At 48.1% G+C, this 22,679-nt stretch overlaps 2 protein-coding genes and 1 pseudogene across 7 annotated transcripts in view; 1 reads left to right on the plus strand and 2 right to left on the minus strand.

Annotated features, from left to right (window-relative positions):
• The window catches only part of LOC100535035 (uncharacterized), a 304,770-nt gene that overhangs the window by 197,797 nt on the left and 84,294 nt on the right, over nucleotides 1-22,679 (minus strand). The window lies entirely within an intron of this gene.
• Nucleotides 1-22,679, minus strand: part of LOC137489462 (uncharacterized) — a 243,166-nt gene that overhangs the window by 54,195 nt on the left and 166,292 nt on the right. The gene's annotated exons all lie outside the window — the stretch shown is intronic.
• LOC141381799 (NLR family CARD domain-containing protein 3-like) lies at nucleotides 878-21,462 on the plus strand (annotated as a pseudogene). Its single transcript, XR_015483314.2, has 6 exons — nucleotides 878-1,028; nucleotides 1,343-1,450; nucleotides 16,144-16,249; nucleotides 17,260-17,344; nucleotides 18,936-19,131; nucleotides 19,679-21,462. The product of XR_015483314.2 is annotated as an NLR family CARD domain-containing protein 3-like (transcript).

Raw genomic sequence — 22,679 nt, forward strand, 5'->3', positions numbered from 1 at the left:
TGTAGTGTTTTGCCAAATGATCTTAGAGTTTTGAGAATGTCATTTCTGTTTCAAGAAAAAAGTCAAACCAATGGAGAAACACTGTAATCTAGTGAACCAGCAGATCTTCATTGAGCAAGTGTAATATTCATTAATAATAATTATTCAAAGTCTTTCACTGAGGTGCCGCTGTTTGGGGTGGAATGATGTTACGTCATTAACCTGCAGGCTGCATTTTCCCCATGGGGCTGCGAGAAAATAAAGAATAAGAGCAGAGCTGCAGCAAAATAATGAATAAAAGAGTGAGGTGATGCTCAAATAAATAAACAAATGAAAAAAAGTGCGACTGCTGAGAGTGCGAGCAGCTAGAGACACCGGCCCTCGGCCAAAAAACATACCGGCCCACCGGGAATTCTCCCGATTAGCCAATCTGGGCCTGGTGCTACACTACAACCCATTTGCTCACGCACATCAAGCAAGGTCATACACAACACAGAGAACAGTGAAATGCATGTGGACATCACACACAATCTAGATCAAGTCATTTCAGCATGTCAAAGTCAGATTTATGCATTTAAAATATATTATCCTACAACAAAATCATGGCTAGTGAACATGGTGAATGGCTAGTAATGTTGGAGATCTACTAGCCAAAGTGGCTGGTGATGAAAACAGTTAATGTCAAGCCCTGCGTGTGTGTGTGTGTGTGTGTGTGTGTGTGTGTGTATATATATATATATATATATATATATATATATATATATATATATATATATATATATATATATATATATATATATTTTTTTTTTTTTTTATTTCTGCATGTGAATGCTGTGACATGACTATCGGGTCTGTTTGAGTGCGGTGTTGTTAGTGAAGTGAGCATTGATTGCTATAAAGTGTGCTGTTCTTCATCTCAGTATATTGTCATCTCCAGGTGATGGTCAGCGGCTGATTGTTTCCTGAAAGCTCTGCTAATGTCTGCATTGGTGTTTTAGCTGCAGTATGGCAGAGGAGCGAGTAAAGGACTCTCTCTCAGAGAAACACAGGTATTGACTCTGTTTTTACACCATTATTTCAACACTTTCTCTTAACAACAAAGACCAACAACAATGCACTTATTTGTGTTGCTATTGCCTGATCAAATGATGGACAAAGCTTCAGTTTACAGCTTCAGCAAATGTGTTTAGATCATTCTAGATTACAGACAGCTCGATCTGGTGACCTGATCAGACAGACCTTCAGTCAACTATTAGTTTGTGCTGAATTAAACTGAACAAACTCATATTTGTCTGATAAACTCTTGTAAAGGAGACTGAAGTTTGTCCTGCAGTTTATTCCTCTGGTGTGTTTGTGTGTTCAGTGTGAGATCAGGATCATGTGTGTCCAGCTCTGTGTCTCTGAAGAGTGACTGCTCTAAAGAAGGTCATCCACCAAACTTCAGTGAGGAAACACCATCATCTGCACAAAGGTATGTTGTGTTGTACATTACTGCTCAATTATGGACTTTTAGGATTTGTTAGAACATTTTATTATATTTACACAACACTTTAAAGGCTCGATAGATAAGAAACACAAGAGCAGTGTTATATCATGTTCAGACTCTTCTGAATGTCTTCATCTATACTCCTGATAAGGACAAATATCTGACCATTACACATTTATCTGCTGTTTATGACTTTAGATAATGCACCTGAAAACACTCTGGTAGTGAAATATCCTCTTTGTCATATACAGTTATTAGTCACAAACCAGAGGATTGATGTTCAGCATCTATTCAATAAAATTCCCAAAGACAAGGTGAAGATCAGAGCAGACTTAGAATAATCCAAGGAACAAGATGGCAGACATGGCAAAACTATAATCCCCAGAACAGAGAGACAGAGATGCAAACACAACGGGCCTCATTTATTAATGCAATGTAGAAACGAGCGCAGATATGAGCGTAAACATCAATCCATGACCATGTTCATGTGTGATTAATGAAACATTCTCATACAGACAAGCTAATCGTACAGAATGAAAGCTGTTGTCATTTCACTATAACACTCTTAACTGTCTCACATATACACATGTACACTATTATTATCTGTGGCTCTTTTTAAAGTGTTTAATGATTAATGTTCAATATTGGGTGTGTTAGCCTAATGAAAGTGATCTTACACCAAACTCCCCGTTAGCCACGTTTCCAGCTATTATTAGACCTGTTTCAGACTGTTTAATATAGCCAGATATCAGGCCCGGATTAAGAGTTCAGAGGCTCTTAATGTTTTAGGATATAATTTAGGTTTTTGAGCACACTTTGTTATTGTTATTCATTTATTTGTTTGCTGGAAATTAGAACTGAATTTAGAAAGAGTTTTGAAACAAATCTTTGCGCTTAACAAACAAAATAAATTATTTATAGACTAATTGATGTCTGTGCATAAAGGTTTCCCTATCCACAAGCGAATGTGAAAGTAGATCATTAATCTCTCATTCTCACGCAGTAGATGCTCTGTTTAACTATTTTCTGTAAAAAAAAAACTGCTAACTGTTTGCTAGTGAAATGCTCAGTTCCCCTTCGGTTGGGGAACTTCAGTGCCATGAATGGGAGGATTCGGATCAGAAGCCGCTTATCTGGAGAGTATTGAACGGGCCAATGAATGAAATTAATTGGCAGCGTAAGCTTGCGCAGGTGTGCGACATCTTCAGATCCTTTCTGAGTGAGTCGATGAGGGTTCCTCTTGCTGATCAGCACTTCAGAGCGAACGAGTGTGTCTCCCGGTCCAGAGTGGGTCTTCGCGGTGGCAGACGGTCGAGCTGGGTTACTCCCTTGCCTGCGGTTCTTTGGGTCCGGTCCTCCAGAGCGGTGCGTATAGTTGCAACTTTCCTAAAAGAGCAACACAGTCGTGCAGCACGTCCTTTTCAGGATGGCGCTCCGACTGTGCGTTTCTGGATGCGGGGGTTTCCTGTCTCCGGATGATGGACACGATCACTGCATTGCATGTTTGGGGGTCCAGCATGTTAATGCGGTGCTCGCGGGCGGTTCATGTCGTCATTGCGATGCCATGACCGTTGCACAGCTAAGATCGCGGCTAACTTTCGCAAGAGAGCGAGCCACCCCAGTTGCCTCCTGCTCTAAAAAAGCAGCGGGCGCTCGGGCAGATCTGAGGGTTTCAGCGGGAGCTAATCCGCCGCCCACGGGCTCGCGGACCTCTCGCTCCTCACGGCGCTCCATCCAAGCTTCGGGTGGTGAGAGTGATCCGTCTAACCAGATGGTAGCTCTCACACTCGCTGACACCGGAGATCAGATGTCCTCCGCGGCATCGGAGGGTGGGCTTTCACTGTCCGACGAAGATCCGGACCCGCTCGCCCCCTCCGGGCAGGTGAGCGCTGTCAAATCGGATCCTGAAGCGGACATGTTAGCCGTGCTTTCCCGGGCTGCTTCGGCCGTGGGGTTGGAGATGGTTTATCCCCCAGCTCCGCGGCCGGACTGACTAGATGGGTGCTACGTAGAGGACCAGAAGGCGAAGCCTTCGAAGCCTCTCGTCCCCTTCTTCCCGGAAGTGCACAGTAGGCTCACGCAGTCCTGGAGGGCACCTTTCTCTGCCCGTGCTGCGAGTGCCTCCGCCCTCACCGCCCTTGACGGCGGAGCTGCCAGGGGGTATGAGGCGATCCCGTCAGTGGAGCGCGCTATCGCGGTCAATCTTTGTCCGCGCGGCGCCTCTACGTGGCGGGGTTTGCCCCGCCTCCCGTCCAAAGCCTGTAGGTTGTCTGCCTCCCTCGGAGCCAGAGCTTATAAGGCTGCGGGCCAGGCTGCTTCTGCTTTGCACGCGATGGCCACCTACCAGCGCTACCAAGCGCAGGCGCTGGCCGAGCTGCACGAGGGCGGGTCCAACCCAAGCTTATTACATGAGCTGCGCACCGCGACCGACTATGCTCTTCGGACTACTAAGTCCGCCGCGTGTGCGCTGGGGAGGACGATGTCCACACTTGTGGTTCAGGAACGCCACCTCTGGCTAAACCTGGCCGATATGCGCGACGTTGACAAAGTTCGCTTTCTTGACTCGCCCATATCCCAGGCTGGCCTGCTCGGCGACACCGTCGGTGAATTCACCCAGGAAATCAAGGCGGTGAAAGAGCAGTCGGATGCGATGGGCAATGTCATCTATCGGCGTGGCCGTAAGCCCGCTCCGCCCGCCGAGCCATCCACCTCCGCTGTTCCTCGCCGAGGGCGCGGGCGCGGCGTTCACCTCGAAAGCAGGCAGCCCCTCCTGCCCAGGGCGCCGTTAAGTCCGGTAAACGGACCGCGAAGCGTCCCTGAGACAGGCCATCCGGAGAAGAGGAAACTTGCTCTTTCCCCGCTGGAGGGCGGGGCCCCGATAACAACGGTACTTTTCAGTGCCACCAAAACATCAGTAAAAGAGCACTTTTTCCCTTCCCCGGATGTGACTGCACGAGTTCTGCCAGTCCGGGACGCGCTGCCTTCCGGCTCGCAGACTCTACGTGCTTCGCCAGTGGCTCACGAGCGCTGGGGGGACGGTCTCCCTTCCCTCAGCCCTCCAGCCCCCTCTCCGGAGTCAGGGTGCGGAGCCAGAGCGAATCGCTCTCCTCCAGCTCTTCCGCGGGACCCTCGTGCTTCCCGGATCAGCACACCCACTCCGCGCTGCCCCACCGCTGGTACGTCAGCGATTGTAGCGATGACTCCATTAGCGAGGGCTCTGCCTGCCTGGTTAGCGCGGGCCAGCCCCTCGCGGTGGCTCATACGCACAATCAGACTCGGTTACGCAATTCAGTTCGCGAAACGGCCCCCCAAGTTTACGGGCGTGTATTTCTCCAGGGTCAACCCCCTGTCCGCCCCTGTCTTGCGAGAGGAGATTGCTGCCCTCCTGGCGAAGGGTGCAATCGAGCTGGTTCCTCCAGCCGAGATGGAGAGTGGGTTTTACAGCCCATACTTCATTGTACCCAAAAAGAGCGGTGGGTCACGGCCAATCCTAGATCTGCGCGTTTTGAACCGCTGTCTGCACAAGCTGCCGTTCAGAATGCTCACGCAGAGGCGCATTCTCCAATGCGTTCGTCCTCGGGATTGGTTTGCAGCCATAGACCTGAAGGACGCGTATTTCCATGTCTCCATTCTTCCACGCCACCGCCAATTTCTGCGGTTTGCGTTCGAGGGTCGAGCGTGGCAGTACAAGGTCCTCCCCTTCAAGCTCTCTCTGTCTCCGCGGGTCTTCACCAAACTCGCGGAGGGTGCCCTAGCGCCCCTTCGGCTCGCGGGCATTCGCATACTCGGTTATCTCGACGACTGGCTGATTTAGCCCACTCGCGGGAGCAATTGATTATGCACAGGGACGAGGTGCTTCGGCATCTCCGCCTACTGGGGCTTCAGGTCAACCGAGAAAAGAGCAAACTCGCCCCCGTGCAGAGGATTTCTTTTCTCGGGATGGAGCTGGACTCGATCACCATGGTAGCGCACCTCTCCGAGGAACGCGCTCGCCTGTTGCTGAACTGTCTGAGGGAGCTCGACAGCAAACTAGTGGTCCCACTGAAGTTCTTTCAGAGGCTCCTGGGGCATATGGCATCCGCAGCCGCCGTCACGGTGCTGGAGCGGCAACACGTGCTGGTCAGGACGGACAGTACGGCGGCGGCGGCGTATATCAACCGCATGGGGGGTATGCGCTCTCGCCGCATGTCTCAGCTCGCCCGCCGTCTGCTCCTCTGGAGTCACCCGCGGCTGAAATCGCTGCGCGCCATTCACGTCCCAGGCACGCTCAATCGTGCAGCCGATGCGCTCTCACGACAGCTGTTACGCCCTGGAGAATGGAGACTCCACCCCGAGTCTGTTCAGCTGATATGGGCGCGATTCGGGGAGGCCCAGATCGATCTGTTTGCTTCCCCCGAGAACGCTCACTGCCAGTTGTTTTTTTCCCTGACCGAGGGCTCTCTCGGCACGGATGCACTGGCCCACAGCTGGCCTCGGGGCATGCGCAAGTATGCGTTTCCCCCAGTGAGCCTGCTCGCGCAGTTTCTGTGCAAGGTCAGGGAGGACGAGGAACAGGTTCTGCTAGTTGCGCCCCTTTGGCCCAACCGGACCTGGATATCAGAGCTCTCACTCCTCGCGACGGCCCTCCCCTGGCGGATCCCTTTGAGAGAGGACCTACTCTCTCAGGGACAGGGCACCATCTGGCACCCTCGCCCCGATCTTTGGAACCTCCACGTGTGGTCCCTGGACGCGAGGAAGACTTAGGTAACCTACCGACTGCGGTGGTTAATACCATCACTCAGGCTAGAGCCCCCTCCACGAGGCGCGCCTACGCCCTGAAGTGGAGTCTATTCACTGAATGGTGCGTCTCTCGCAGAGAAGACCCCCGAAATTGCCAGATTAGTGTTGTGCTCTCTTTCCTTCAAGAGAAGTTGGACAGCAGGCTGTCGCCCTCCACTCTCAAGGTTTACGTGGCCGCCATCTCCGCTTATCATAGCGCGGTAGCTGGCGGCACCGTGGGAAAGCATAACCTGGTCATCCAGTTCCTTAGGGGTGCTAGGCGAATTAATCCATCTCGCCCCCCTCTCATGCCCTCTTGGGATCTCGCCCTCGTTCTCACGAGTCTGCGATCCGATCCCTTTGAGCCACTCGAATCAGTATCTCTAAGATTTCTGTCCCTGAAGACAGCTCTGCTGGTTGCGTTGGCCTCCATCAAGAGGGTCGGGGACCTGGAGGCATTTTCGGTCAGTGACTCGTGCCTGGAATTCGGGCCGGATTACTCTCACGTTATCCTGAGACCCCGCCCCGGTTATGTGCCCAAGGTTCCTACCACCCCCTTTAGAGATCAGGTAGTGAACCTGCAAGCGCTGCCCCCGGAGGAGGCAGACCCAGCCCTTTCTTTACTTTGTCCAGTTCGCGCTCTGCGCATTTATGTGGACCGTACTCAGAATTTTAGATCATCTGAGCAGCTCTTTGTCTGTTATGGCGGTCGGCAGCAGGGAAGTGCCGTATCGAAACAAAGATTATCCCACTGGATTGTGGATGCCATTTCACTCGCTTATTCGAGTCGAGGTCAGCCGTGTCCCCCGGGAGTACGTGCACACTCCACTCGGAGCGTTGCATCCTCTTGGGCGCGTGCACGCGGCGCCTCTCTAACAGACATCTGTAGAGCTGCGGGCTGGGCGACACCCAACACATTTGCAAGGTTTTACAATCTGCGAGTGGAGCCGGTTTCCTCAAGGGTATTAGGTAACCCTTTGGTGATTGAGGAGACAACTCGGTAGGGTGTTGAAACACGCTTGCGGCGCCATTCTCCCTAACACGGAGGTACGTGCGCCTTTTTTATCTGTCAGTAAAGTTCCCCGTCAGGTGAGCCCTGCAGATTTCTCCGTGGCCCCCAGCACTGACTCAGCGGAGGAGTCACTTGCTGGCCCACTACGTTGTAGGTCTGCCCGCTGGTCAGCCCGCGTTTTGGGTATAGGTGCCTGCTATGCGTGATCCCCACTAGGCGATCCCATATGCTTATTCCGCCACGGTTAAGTCCCCCCCCTGGGCGGACCCGTGTCTTCCCTCTCCGCTAACCACTCTTTTGCTATGCGTACTCCCCCTTTTTAGGGCTAGTCCATAGGTAAATTCTGCCATCTATCCCCCCCTTGGGTAACGGATGGCCTCCGCAGCGTCCTCCCTATCGGGATTGCACGCTTCCCAACGTACTGTCGTATTTCCTAGAATTATCTAGATGCTCACGACTTCCCAAAAAATATATCTAAATCCGTAAAACTTCTGTTGAAGTAGGATAAATTAGGGCCAGGGACACGTTGGAGGACCGCGCCCCCCATGATGTGGGTGCGTCACGCTTGCTTGACTATCTCCTCATCGGGGGTGTTGGTAAGGTGCAGTCATTATGGCGCTTTCCATATTCTCCCATTCATGGCACTGAAGTTCCCCAACCTAAGGGGAACGTTCGAGGTTACAGAAGTAACCCTTCGTTCCCCGAGGAGGGGAACGGAAGTGCCATATTCCGTCGCCATAATGACTGTCCCTTAGCTGTTTGAAAGTCTCTTCAGCTTAAAAGGATGGCGTCTGCTGGCTTCAGGTGTGCTTGTATGCTGAGATAATTGCAGATGTCGCACACCTGCGCAAGCTTACGCTGCCAATTAATTTCATTCATTGGCCCGTTCAATACTCTCCAGATAAGCGGCTTCTGATCCGAATCCTCCCATTCATGGCACTTCCGTTCCCCTCCTCGGGGAACGAAGGGTTACTTCTGTAACCTCGAACGTTTTTCCACTTTGACTTACTTTACGCCTTGTAAACAGCGAATGCGCTCTTGGCGCGACGCAGCTGGCTCTTAAAGGGAATGGGAGATGAGACTCTGATTGGTTTATTCTCAAAGCACACCTATAACTCATTAAGAAAACAAACTCAACCCTTTTAGACCATGCGTCACGGCGCAAAGCGGATTTTCCCGTCCGTAAATTAGCAAATATGGATTCTGACACGCCCTGAAAGCGTTTGCGCCCTGCGCTTTCCGTTTCGCGCATGGACCGTCAAAATAGAGCCCAATGTCTTGTTGGCCCCCTACCTGGACCCGCACCCCTATAGTTGAATAAAAAACTTGATTAATATAATATTTTTAACAATAAATTCATCTATAATGTATTGCCCACATGTTTACAATTAAATGTTAATCAAAGGCGGCAACATTAAGGCTCTTCAATATGCGTGTGTGGCTCGAAACGTTACTTGCTTTGTGTCAGCCTTTTTAATTGAATAAATATGTATTTTTGGAGCCTTGGTGTTGCCGCCTTTGATTAACATTTAATTTGCACTTTTTGCTGTTTTTTGGCTGAGCACCCAGTTAAGAGGGATGTGCGTGCTTTTGTACAGTTTTTTCCACGTTTAAAATAAAATTAAGTAAAATCTTTGTAGACTAGAAATAAATGTTCTGTAAATCGTTTAACACATTTAAAGCACACTTTAAAAAATAAAATACCAATACAACTAGTGAAAATTAATGGATTTTAATATGCTTGTTCAAGTTCACAGAAGCAGTACTAATATATATATATATATATATATATATATATATATATATATATATATATATATATATATATATATATATATATATATACATTTAAGGGTATTTTTAAAGTAAAACTTCTACAAACTTATAATGCATCTGATTTGGCTATAACACCTCTCCAATCCAGTTCTGTGAATCTGAGTCCTCCATAATACACACACTTACTAATTATTCCTATTTCTTCTTGATGAAGAGTAGGCAAAATCTGATATGTAGTGTGGGGAAAATAGAAGAGCTTCTTCATCAGACGCTGGATTTGAGCCGAGTTTATGATCGATCGCATCAAATCATGTTGCCATGTGCTTTACGAGCTACGCCACTCACGCTGCTGTCTGCTCTTTAGTCATGATGTCTCTGTTAGTCAAACGGTGATGGGTTGTAAATCGCTTAACTAGCTTATTCCATCGAGGTGCGCTATTTGCACTTATCCTAAATAGATGCTGCAAAATCAGCATTTTCCCCCCTCGCAGGGGCCCCAAGTGTGTACGGGCCTCTAGGCCTGTGCCCATAATGCCCATTGGTTAATCCGGCCCTGTCTGATAAGAATGTGATGAAAAATCACAAATCACACCAAAACCTCTCCTTTCCTTGTTAAACTATAGACAGAAATAAAATAAACACCAGCTGTCTACGCTATTATTTTTTCAGACATCCAAAAAATGAACACAACCTTACAACACAACACTAGTTAGAGTATTCAGCTAAAGTAGAGACTCCAGTTATGAGCAAATAATGAACGTTCGAGGTTACTAAAGTAACCCTTCGTTCCCCGAGGAGGGGAACGGAAGCACTATAAGTGGATTTGATGTTAAAATCCACGTATGGGAGGTTCGGTTCAGAAGCTACTCGTCTGAAAGAGTATTAAACGGGCCAATTAAGAATGAATTGGCAGCGCAAGCCTGCGCAGGTGTGCGACATATGCAATCAACTGAGTATATAAGCACGCCTGGCGCCAGCAGACGCTATCCTTTTTAAGCTGAAGAGACTTTTAAAGGCTAAGGGACAGTCATTATGGCGACGGAGTATAGTGCTTCCGTTCCCCTCCTCGAGGAACGAAGGGTTACTTTAGTAATTTTTGATGTTAAAATCCACATATGGGAGCCCATTGAAAACGCCATAATGACTGCACCTTACCAACACCCACCATGAGAGAGCGGTCAGGCAAGCGTGACGCACCCAGATCATGAGGGGCGTGGTCCTCCAACGTGCCCTTGGCCCTAACTTATCCCACTTCAAAAGAAGTTTTACGGAATAGGTATCTTTTTTGGGAGTCGCTAGCGTCTAGATAATTCTAGGAATATACGACAGTACGTTGGGAAGCGTGCCATCCCAGTAGGGAGGACGCTGCGGAGACCATCCGCACCCAATAGGGGGAACAAATGGATTACATATGGACTAACCCTGAAAAGGGGGAGTGCGCATAAAAGGTGGTTAGCAGATAGGGAAAGCACGGGTCCGCCCAGGGGGGGAACTTAACCGTGGCGGAAAAAGCATATGGGGATCACCAGCGGGGATCGGCCATAGCAGGCACCTATACCCAAAACGCGGGCTGACCAGCGGGCAGACCTACTACGTAATGGGCCAGCAAGTGACTCCTCCGCTGAGTCAGTGCTGGGGGCCTCAGAGGAATCTGCAGGGCTCACCGAATGGGGAACTTTACTGACAGACAGGAGGGTGCACATCTCTCCCTGTTAGGGAAAAAAGGCACCGCGAGCGTGTACAACACCTACCGAGTTGTTTCCTCAATCACCAAAGGTGCCTAACACCCTTTAGGAAACTGGCTCCACTCGCAGATTATAAAATCTTGCAAATGTGTTGGGTGTCGCCCAGCCCGCAGCTCTACAAATGTCTGTTAAAGTAGCGCCACGCGCACACGCCCAAGAGGATGCAACGCTCCGAGTGGAGTGCGCATGCACTCCTGGGGGGCGCGGCTGGCCTCTGCTCAAATAAGCACATAAAATGGCCTCCACAATCTAGTGGGATAAACGTTGTTTAGACACGGCACTTCCCTGCTGCCGTCCGCCATAACAGACAAGAGCTGCTCAGAAGATCTAAAGTTCTGAGTACGGTCCACATAAATGCGCAGAGCGCGAACTGGACAAAGTAAGGACAGGGCTGGGTCTGCCTCCTCTGGGGGCAGCGCTTGCAGAGTTACTACCTGATCTCTAAAAGGAGTGGTAGGAACTTTGGGCACATAACCCGGGCGGGGTCTCAGAATAACGTGAGAAAATCCCGGCCCGAATTCCAGGCACGAGTCACTGACCGAAAATGCCTCCAGGTCCCCGACCCTCTTAATGGAGGCCAAGCGACCAGCAGAGCTGTCTTCAGGGACAGAAATCTTAAAGATACTGTATTGAGTGGCTCAAAGGGATCAAATCGCAGGCTCGTGAGAACGAGGGCGAGATCCCAAGAGGGCGTGAGAGGGGGGCGAGTTGGATTAATTCGCCTAGCGCCTCTGAGGAACCGGATGATGAGGTTATGCTTTCCCACGGTGCCGCCAGCCACCGCGTCATGGTGAGCGGAGATGGCAGCAACGTAAACCTTGAGAGTGGAGGGCAACAGCCTACTGTCCAGCTTCTCTTGAAGGAAAGAGAGCACAACACTGATCTGGCAAGATCGGGGGTCTTCTCTGCGAGAGACACACCACTCAGTGAATAGACTCCACTTCAGGGCGTAGGCGCGCCTCGTGGAGGGGGCTCTAGCCTGAGTGATGGTATCAACCACCGCGGGCGGCAGGTTACCTAAGTCTTCCTCGCGTCTATGGACCACACGTGGAGGTTCCAGAGATCGGGACGAGGGTGCCAGACGGTGCCTTGTCCCTGAGAAAGTAGGTCCTCTCTCAAAGGGATCTGCCAAGGGAGGGCCGTCGCGAGGAGGGAGAGCTCTGATATCCAGGTTCGGTTGGGCCAGAGGGGCGCAACTAACAAAACCTGCTCCTCGTCCTCCCTGACCTTGCACATTAACTGCGCGATCAGGCTCACCGGGGGAAACGCATACTTGCGTATGCCCCGAGGCCAGCTGTGGGCCAGTGCATCCGTGCCGATAGAGCACTCGGTCAGGGAATAAAACAACTGGCAATGAGCGTTCTCGGGGGAAGCAAACAGATCGATCTGGGCTTCACCGAATCGCGCCAATATCAGCTGGACAGACTCGGGGTGGAGTCTCCATTCTCCAGAGTGAATCTGCTGCCGTGAGAGCACATCGGCTGCACGGTTGAGCATACCTGGCATGTGAATGGCGCGCAGCGACTTCAGCCGCGGGTGACTCCAGAGGAGCAGATGGCGGGCGAGCTGAGACATGCGGCGAGAGCGCATACCCCCCATGCGGTTGATATAGGCCGCCGCCGCCGTACTGTCCGTCCTGACCAGCACGTGTTGCTGCCCCAGCACCGGGGAAAACGGCGGAGTGCCAACAGCTCTAGGCGATTGATGTGCCAATGCAGCTGGGCACCTACCCACAGGCCCGCAGTTGCATGCCCGCGACACACGGCTCCCCAGCCTGTGCTGGAAGCATCTGTCGAAACAACAACATGACTGGACGCCTGTCCCAGAGGCACACCGGCCTGCAGGAACGAGGGGTCGTTCCAGGGGCTGAGGGTGCGGCGACACAGCGCAGTAACAGAGACTCGGTGTGTGCCCGCATGCCATGCGCGTCTCGGAACTCGATCTTGAAGCCAGTGCTGAAGTGGTCTCATATGGAGCAATCCGAGCGGCGTGACAGCCGCAGCGGAAGCCATATGCCCCAGGAGCCTCTGAAAATATTTCAGTGGGACCACTAACTTGCTGTCGAGCTCCCTCAGACAGTTCAGCAGCAGGCGAGCGCGCTCTCCGGAGAGGCGCGCTACCATGGTGACCGAGTCCAGCTCCATCCCGAGAAAAGAGATCCTCTGCACCGGGGCAAGTTTGCTCTTTTCCCAGTTGACCTGCAACCCCAGTAGGCGGAGATGCCGGAGCACCTCGTCTCTGTGCGCAGTCAATTGCTCCCGAGAGTGGGCTAAAATCAGCCAGTCGTCAAGATAATTGAGTACGCGGATGCCCGCAAGCCGCAGAGGCGCTAGGGCACCCTCCGCGAGTTTGGTGAAGACCCGCGGAGACAGAGAGAGCCCGAAGGGGAGGACCTTGTACTGCCATGCTCGACCTTCGAACGCAAACTGCAGAAACTGACGGTGGCGTGGAAGAATGGAGACATGAAAATACACGTCCTTCAGGTCTATGGCTGCAAACCAATCCTGAGGACGAACGCATCGGAGGATGCGCCTCTACGTAAGCATTCTGAACGACAGCTTGTGAAGGCAGCGATTCAAAACGCGCAGATCTAGGATTGGCCGTGACCCACCGCTCTTTTTGGGTACGATGAAGTACAGGCTGTAAAACCCGCTCTCCATCTCGGCTGGAGGTACCGGCTCGATTGCACCCTTCGCCAGGAGGGCAGCAATCTCCTCTCGCAAGAAAGGGGCGGACAGGGGATTGACCTTGGTGAAATACACGCCCGTAAACCTGGAAGGCCGTTTGGAGAACTGTAGTTCGTAGCCGAGTCTGATCGTGCGTATGAGCCACCGCGAGGGGCTGGCCGCGCTAACCAGGCAGGCAGAGCCCTCGCTAATGACGTCATCGCAGCAATCGTTGACGTACCCGCGGAGGGGCAGCGAGGAGCAGGTGTGCTGATCCGGGGAGCGCGAGGGTCCCACAGAAGAGCTGGAGGAGAGCGTTTTGCTCTGGCTCCGCACCCTGACTCCTGAGAGGGGGCTTGGGGGCTGGGAGAAGGGAGACCGTCCCCCCAGTGCCCGAGAGCCGCTGGCGGAGCATGCAAGCCCTGCGAGCTGAGAGGCAGCGCGTCCCAGACTGGCAGGGCTTGAGCTGTCACATGCGGGGAAGGGAGAAAATGCTCTTTGATCGAAACTTTGGTGGCACTGAAAAGTACCGTTGGATTTTGGGCCCCGCCCTCCAGCGGGGAAAGAGCAAGTCTCCTCTTCTCCGGATGGCCTGTCTCAGGGACGCTTCGCGGTCCGTTTACCGGACTTAGCGGCGCCCTGGGCATGAGGGGCTACCGGCTTTCGGGGTGCTCGACGCGCTCGCTTCGCCGGAGGCGGGGGCAGGGCATCGGCCGTTGGCGGGCGCCCTCGGCGAGGAGCAGCGGAGGTGGATGGCTCGGCCGGGGATGGAGCGGGCTTACGGCCCCGCCGATAGATGACTTTGCCCATCGCATCCGACTGCTCGCTCACCGCCTTGAACTCCTGGGTGAATTCATGGACGGTGTCGCCGAACAGGCCAGCCTGGGATATGGGCGCGTCAAGAAAGCGAACTTTGTCGACATCGCGCATATCTGCCAGGTTTAGCCAGAGGTGGCGTTCCTGGACCACAAGTGTGGACATCGTCCTCCCCAGTGCACAGGCGGCGGACTTAGTGGTCCGGAGAGCATAGTCGGTCGCCGTACGCAGCTCGTGTAACAAGCTTGGTAGCGCTGGTAGGTGGCCATCGCATGCAAGGCGGAAGCTGCCTGGCCCGCAGCCTTGTAAGCTCTAGCTCCGAGGGAGGCAGAAAACTTACAGGCTTTGGACGGGAAACGGGGCGGACCACGCAAAGCGGGGGCGCCACGCGGACAAAGATTGACCGCAATGGCGCGCTCCACCTGCGGGATCGCCTCATACCCCCTGGCAGCTCCACCGTCCAGGGTGGTGAGGGCGGAGGCGGACGCAGCGCGGGCAAAGAAAGGTGCCCTCCAGGACTGCGTGAGCCTACTGTGCACTTCCGGGAAGAAGAGAACGAGAGGCTTCGAAGGCTTCGCCTTCTGATCCTCTACGTAACACCCATTTAGTCGGCCCGGCCGCGGGGCTGGGGGATAAACCATCTCCAACCCGACGGCCGAAGCAGCCCGAGAAAGCACAGCCAACATGTCCGCTTCAGGATCCGTTTTGACGGCGCTCGCTTGCCCAGAGGGGGCGAGCGGGTCCGGATCACCATCGCAATGAAAGCCCACCCTCCGATGCCGCGGAGGACATCTGATCTTCGGTGTCAGCGAGCGTGAGAGCTACCATCTGATTAGACGGATCACTCCCAGTACCCGAAGCTTGGATGGAGCGCTTGGAGGAGCGAGAGGTCCGCGAGCCCGTGGGCGGCGGATTGTCTCTCGCTGAAGCCCTCAGATCTGCCCGAGCGCCCGCTGCAGAGCAGGAGGCAACTGGGGTGGCTCGCTCTCTTACGAAAGCTAACCGCGATCTCAACTGCGCAACGGTCATGGCATCGCAGTGACGACATGAACCGCCCCCGAGCACCACATTAACATGCTGGACCCCCAAACATGTAATGCAGTGATCGTGTCCATCATCCGGAGCCAGGAAACCCCCGCAACCAGAAACGCACAGTCGGAGCGCCATCCTGAAAAGGATGTGCTGCACGACTGTGTTGCTCTTTTAGGATTTGCAACAATACGCACCACTCTTGGAGGACTTGACCCAAAGGGACGCCAGGCAAGGGAGATACCCAGCTCGACCGTCTGCCGCTGCGTGGACTCGCTCTGGACCGGGATGCAATCGTTCTCTCGAAATGGCTGTAGATCAGCAGGAGGAACCCTCATAAGCTCGATCAGAAAAGGCTCTGAAGCGAAAAGGATAGCGTCTGCTGGCGCCAGGCGTGCTTATATACTCAGTTGATTGCATATGTCGCACACCTGCGCAGGCTTGCACTGCCAATTCATTCTTAATTGGCCCATTCAATACTCTTTCAGACGAGTAGCTTCTGAACCGAACCTCCCATACGTGGATTTTAACATCAAATCCACTAATAGTGCTGGAGTTCCCCCCGAAGGGGAACAGTTTGAAGTGTGACACAAGTAATGATCCATTAACTACACTGAACACTTAAACTAATCTAACACACATTCAGCTGGTACAGGAAGAGGAAATACAAGTGATGAATAAAGTTATAGCACTAGCAAATAATTAATCATTCATAATTCCCTATGAGCTAATTGTGTTACAAAGAGACAATCAGGAGCACAAGGGCTGATGGCAAATGAAGTCCAGGAAGATAAAACACTGTGCCCTCTAGTGTTCATAAGAGAGACTGCAGCAGGTTTTGACGCTCCTTTTCCTCTGGTGTGTTTGTGTGTTCAGTGTGAGATCAGGATCATGTGTGTTCAGCTGTGTCTCTGAAGAGTGACCGGTCAAGACAAGATTATCCACCAAACTTCAGAGAGGAAACCCCATCATCTGCTGAAAGGTATTCAGTGTTTAACATTATTCCTCACACATGAACTATTTTGAACATATTATTTGAACAATCCAGTAAAGAGAGCCATTCCTGAATGACATTAGTGGCTCATTAAGACATTTACAGACTTCTGGTGGCAGATTTAGTTTCTAATCCTGTGACTATTTTCAGTAAATCATCATTTTATATTTCCATGTCAATTTAATGCGCATATATATATATATATATATATATATATATATATATATATATATATATATATATATATATGGATTATTCACTTCAATTCAAGTTCTTCATCATCGTTTCCTCACTTGTGGAATATAAAAGATGTTTACAGCCAAAACTGTTCAGTGAATGTGTCTGAATACAGATTTGAAAAATAATCATAGCTATTGCTAAACTTAAAAGTTTTTTGTAATAATAAACTGTAAAATCAATATATTTCTGTCTACAGCTACTTTCTGAAGTCTTTCAGTTGCTGAACTCAATAGTGACGTGTGTTTAGTGTGTGATTTCTCATCTAGATTTAATATGTGATGCAGCAGTGGCACTACAGAATGTTGTTTATTTTCAGTGTTTGCAAGATATATGTCTGTATTTGAGGGCAGCACAGTAGCTTAGTGGTCAGCACTGTTGCCTCACAGCAAGCAGCTCACTGGTTCAAGTCCTGGCAGAATCAGTTGGTGTTTGTGTGTGGAGTTTGTATGTTCTCCCCGTGTTGGCGTGGATTTCCTCTGGTTGGTGCTCTGGTTTCCCCCACAAGTCCAAACACATGATCTATAGGAAAATTGATCAACTACATTGGCATTAGTGTATGAGTGTGTGTGAATGAGTGTGTATGGGTGTTTGAAGGGCATTCGCGGTGTAAAACATTTGCTGGAATAGTTGGTGGTTCATTCTGCTGTGGCAACTCCTGATAAATAAGGAACTAAACAGAAGGAAAATGATTGAATGACTGAATATCTGTATGTGTTTGCCTGTAAATATGTAATTACAGTAGTTTTATCTGTTTACAGTGATGACTATGAGTCAGCAGATTCAGGAGACGAGACTCACAGGAGACACAAGAGCTTCACAGACAATCTCCAGTCCATCTTCCAGGTGGGAAAAACTCATTTTGAGTCATAAAATCACTGAAATAACAAAAAGCTGCTTTCTAGTTATCACAACGTTTTTTTTCTTTTTTTCTTTTATTTATTTATGTAATAATAATAATAATATATTTTTTTTCTTTTTTTATGTCTTTCTAGAATGATTTAATGTTTCTGCTTCTTCTAAGATGTTGCCCTAGACATGCATACCGTATCTTCATATTACATTATCTGCAGGGATTGACTTTTGAAAGTAATAGTAAATCACTTGCAGAAAGGACACATTAAAGCATAAGCAGATCTTCATCATTCTTCCTCATCTCATTCATTCATGCAGCAGCTTATTTTGAGCCATACAGAACTGTGCTTTAAAATGGTGATGGTTGAGGTAATATTGTTGTAAACAATGAGATATTTTACATGATATATTATAATGAATTTACATTATTTATGAGTAGGGCAGAGTGATGCATCCAATACTAGCGATAATATTGGAATAATTTTGACGACCATGTAAAATTTTTAAATATCACCCATATTGAATATTTTAATATTACGCCCCCTTAAGCGTTACCGTGTGCACTGGAGGCGTGAGGTGAGGGAGGGTCTTATTTAACACATTTCTGAAATGCAGACTGGAGACGGCAAACAGCACAGTAGAAGCAGACGGGAGGAGATGATGAATTAGTCCCCAATAGAAACACACTCTGTAATTTCAGGATGGTCACAAAACACTCTTAAAATACTCGTCATGTGATTAGCCGGCTGATGAGCTCAGAGTTCTGCTTTGCACTCTTTTTATACATATTTCTAAAATAAAGAGCTTTTGATCTGTAAATGAGTTTGCTCCTGAAGATTCAGCTGTTTTCTCTGACATGTTTGCCAGTCATGTTGACAGAAGACACAGAGAAACGACTCCCTGTCAGTTTCACTCATTTTACAAGAACATATAGTTTAGTTGTAATTATGAATGTACACAAATAAAAATGATAATAACCTTTACTGTTCAGATCTGTGTTTGTCCCATCAGCATGATCAAAATGAGTATTTCAGCTCTTTTTATGGAGATTGACATCATATATCTGGTGTGCATTATTCTCTGATAAATCAACAGACCAGAGTCAATTTCTCCATATATCAGTGTAATAGACATATAAACACAGATGACCTGGTTAAAACAGGACTACATAGTGTGTTGGACTAGTCTCTTAAACATCTTACTCAGAGACTGTGTTGTGTTTTGGTGTGATTTTTGTCTTTTGTAGCTGTGAAATATCTGAAATCATTCAGCAGTAGTGATATGTAAAGGGGCTCACACACCGCATGTGCCACTTGGCACCACACAGCGTAGCACCGCCACACACAGATTTCTATTAGGGTGCCTAGCTCTGACTCAGGACACTTCATATTTCTGTTTCACCATCTGAATAGTTTCATTTTAAATAACATGTGAATGTGTGCGTCTGGTGTGGGATACTTCTAGCTGTCATGTTTGTGCTGTGTCGCAGTATTTTCATTTATTGAGTATTTTGTGGATAAACAACTGTGTGTGAATTGAATCTTTTGGTTAAATGTTGTTTTTCTCTTTTCTTCAATCATAGAATCTTGAGAGTAAAATGATCAGATTTCTGAAGAATGAACTGGAGAAATTTAAGAAAATCTTACAAGAAGAAAACAGACAAGAGTTTGTAAAGGAGTTTAATGAGAACAGTAGCAGAATCACAGAAGCAGCTCTTGATCTCACACTCTTCTTCCTGAGAGAGATGAAGCAAGATCAAGCTGCTGATACTCTCGTGGGTAAGAGACTCATGGATAGACGAAGACGAAACCTGCAGATTTAAACAGATTTTTAGCCCATCATTGAGTCTATTTATTTACTTGTGTGCATTTTTATTTATTCAGTTTTTATTTAATTTCAGTAATATTGTTGCCTAATATGAAAATGTTCATATGATTTATTTACAGTGCAGTTTGTAAAGTCATATTTTCTGTCCTTTAGTAGATCTGTTATATGAGAGACTTGTGCTTTGTTTGGCAATTAAGTGGATCTAATTTGATTTGCATTGTAAAGATTACATATTGTTGAAAATTATTATTTTACAAGTTAAAAAGGTGTTATTTTTATCTATTATTTTATATATTTAGTTTTTATTTATGACAATCCCAAAGTTATGATATTCCCAAAATCCTTCCACAGTAATCTGCAGATATTTTACAAAATTCTCAGAAATAGCAAAAAAAATGTCTGAAAGTTCTGTCTGGCCCTACTCATGGCGCTCTGTCAGACTGACACATACAAATATGTCGAGACTAAATCTCTCTGTTTCTTTGCTCCTGTGTTTAGATGAGCTGTTCTTCATTAATCAGCTTAAATGTATCCTGAAGAAGAAATATCAAAGTGTGTTTGAAGGAATTGCTCAGCAAGGAGACTCCACACTTCTGAATAACATCTACACAGATCTCTACATCACTCAGGGTGCGAGTGAACAGGTCAACACTGAACATGAGATCAGACAGATTGAAGCTGCTTCCAGACGTCATCAGTCACTAGAGATACAGGTTGAATGCAAACATTTGTTTGAAGCAGCTGAACAAGACGAGCAGATCAGAACTGTCCTGACAAAAGGAGTTGCTGGCATCGGGAAATCAGTCTCTGTGCAAAAGTTTGTTCTGGATTGGGCTGAAGGGAAAGAAAATCAAGACATCAGCTTCATATTTCCTCTTCCATTCAGAGAGATGAACTTAAAGGAGAAAGAAAGACAAAGTTTAAAAGACCTCATAACTCAGTTTTTCCCAGAGACTAAAGGACTGAACCTTACAAGAAGCACACGAGTCAAAGTCCTGTTCATCCTTGATGGATTGGATGAATGTCGTCTTCCTCTGAACTTTGCTGGTAATGAGACGTGTCGTGATGTATCTCCAGCAGTCTCTCTGGATGTTCTCCTGACGAACCTCATCAAGGGAAATCTGCTTCCTTCTGCTCTCATCTGGATCACCAGCAGACCAGCAGCTGCCAGTAAGATTCCTGCTGACTGTATCGACCGGCTGACAGAGATACGAGGATTCAATGATGCCCAAAAGGAGGAGTACTTCAGAAAGAGACTCACAGATCAGAATCAGGCCAGAGAAATCATTGATCACATTAAACAGTCAAAGAGTCTCTTTATTATGTGCCACATCCCAGTCTTCTGCTGGATTTCAGCCACTGTTCTCCAGAACATACTGAAACTGAAACACAGGGCTCATGCTGAAACACTGCAGGAATCTCCCAAGACTCTGACACAGATGTACACACACTTTCTCCGCTTTCAGATCCAGCAGAGCAGAAGAAAGTATGATGGAGAAAACACAGCAGATGTCTCCTGGGATCCAAAGCTCATCCTTTCACTGGGGAAACTGGCCTTCCAGCAGCTGGAAAGAAACAATGTGATCTTCTATGAGAGCGATCTGAAAGACTGTGGCATTGACGTCGATAAGGCATCGGTGTACTCAGGCATGTGTACCCAGATCTTTAAGGAGGAGACGGGAATCATTCTTGGTACCATGTACTGCTTTCTTCAATTGAGCATTCAGGAGTTCATTGCAGCCCTTTATCAACATCTGATTCCCGACAATGACAAGAAGTATGGATGGTTTTTTATACAGATAAGCAGAAATAAAGGCATGATTGATTTGCTGAAGACTGCAGTGGACAAGGCTCTGGAAAGTGAGAATGGACATCTGGACCTTTACCTTCGTTTACTTCTCGGTCTGTCACTACAGTCTAATCGACAACTCTTACGAGGCCTGTTGACACAGCAGGATGACAGAGACCAGAGCAAAGAGGAAATAATTGCCTACATCAAACAGAAACTTTACGGGAATCTGTCTCCAGAGAGATCCATCAATCTGTTCTACTGTCTGAATGAACTGAACGACCAAACTCTGCTGAAAGAGATTCAGTCTCACCTCAGTAGTGGAAGTCTGTCATCTGCTGACCTTTCACCTGCCCAGTGGTCTGCTCTGGTCTTTGTGTTGTTGACCTCAGAGGAGGAGCTGGAGGAGTTTGAGCTTCAGAAATTCCAGAGATCAGATGAGTGTCTCATCAGACTATCAGCAGTCATCAAAACCTCCAAAAGAGCCCTGTAAGTCAACGTCCTTCTTTCATCTAAGAACATTTCCTAAAATTAAATAATATATTATTTAATGTTAATGAACATGAACAATATTGATATTGTTGGCACTTGAAATTACATTGATAATTGTTTATTACTTTTTATTTTAGTGTTTTTCATTCAGATTCATGTTTTGGCAGTGGTTGTTTAAGGGATAGTTTACCCAAAAAGATCTCTAGCTGAATTGTTAGCGGTGCCAAACAGCATATCCTGTTGTTTAAATCCTTGTTTATGTCCTCGCTACAACATACCGTTAGCACTAGAAACTGTGTCTGATGTACTAGAGAAGACTGAAACTGCTGTACTAGAGTCAACTGAAAAGGTGGACATGGCTGGATAAGGCTGAGGAGCTGCAGGCAAGATTACAGGGCAGACAGTCCTGATCACTGACATGGAGGAATCTTTAGAAACAAAAACACACAAACAGCAAACAACAATGAATACATTTATTTATCTTCTATATTTCTGTCACATATGCATCTGTTTCACTTTATTCTGAAAAGTGCTTTGAGCAACACGTTCTCACTCCCAACTCGTCATATACTGACGCTTGGTCAGGAACCCTCGGCGTAAGTTATTGACGCACAGGGTACCCCTTTAGCGTCACATTTAGACGTGCAGGGATTCCCTATAGAATCTGTACCTGAGCCTGAAGCGTCATAGGGAGACGCTGGAGGCTCGTATAATTACCAATAGATGTCAACGCACTTTTTAAAACCTGATTTACGCCTATTATCGCAGTTTTCTTCTTTTAAAAATATGTAATTTTTATTTTGTTCATGAAAAGCGTCTGTAAACTGGGTTGAAACTACTGTATGAATAAACTTCGGTCCACGTGACATCCCTTCACGGTGAGTTTAACGCCGCTCTGCTATTGGTCAAACTGCATTAGCGGTGAGTTATCAGATGAGTTCAACTGTCAACATTAAATATTACGTTAATGCTGCATAATGTATTTTTATTGGAGATTAGTTGGTGTTTATAAATATGTTATCATTTACTTTATATTTAATGAGTGAAAATATATTCGGTTGTCCAGTTTAGGTTAACTATAAAACTACACTACTAATAAAACTTTGATTCATTCATATTTTTTATTTTTTTTACTTTAAAAAATATTACATTTCAAGTACTAAGTTTAAAAATGTTTTCGGCTGATCTTTTTCATTTTAATTTATTTATTGAAGTTGG

This window comes from Danio rerio, chromosome 4 (assembly GCF_052040795.2).
Source record: "Danio rerio strain M-AB ecotype USA chromosome 4, GRCz13ab, whole genome shotgun sequence".
Lineage (NCBI taxonomy): Eukaryota > Metazoa > Chordata > Actinopteri > Cypriniformes > Danionidae > Danio > Danio rerio.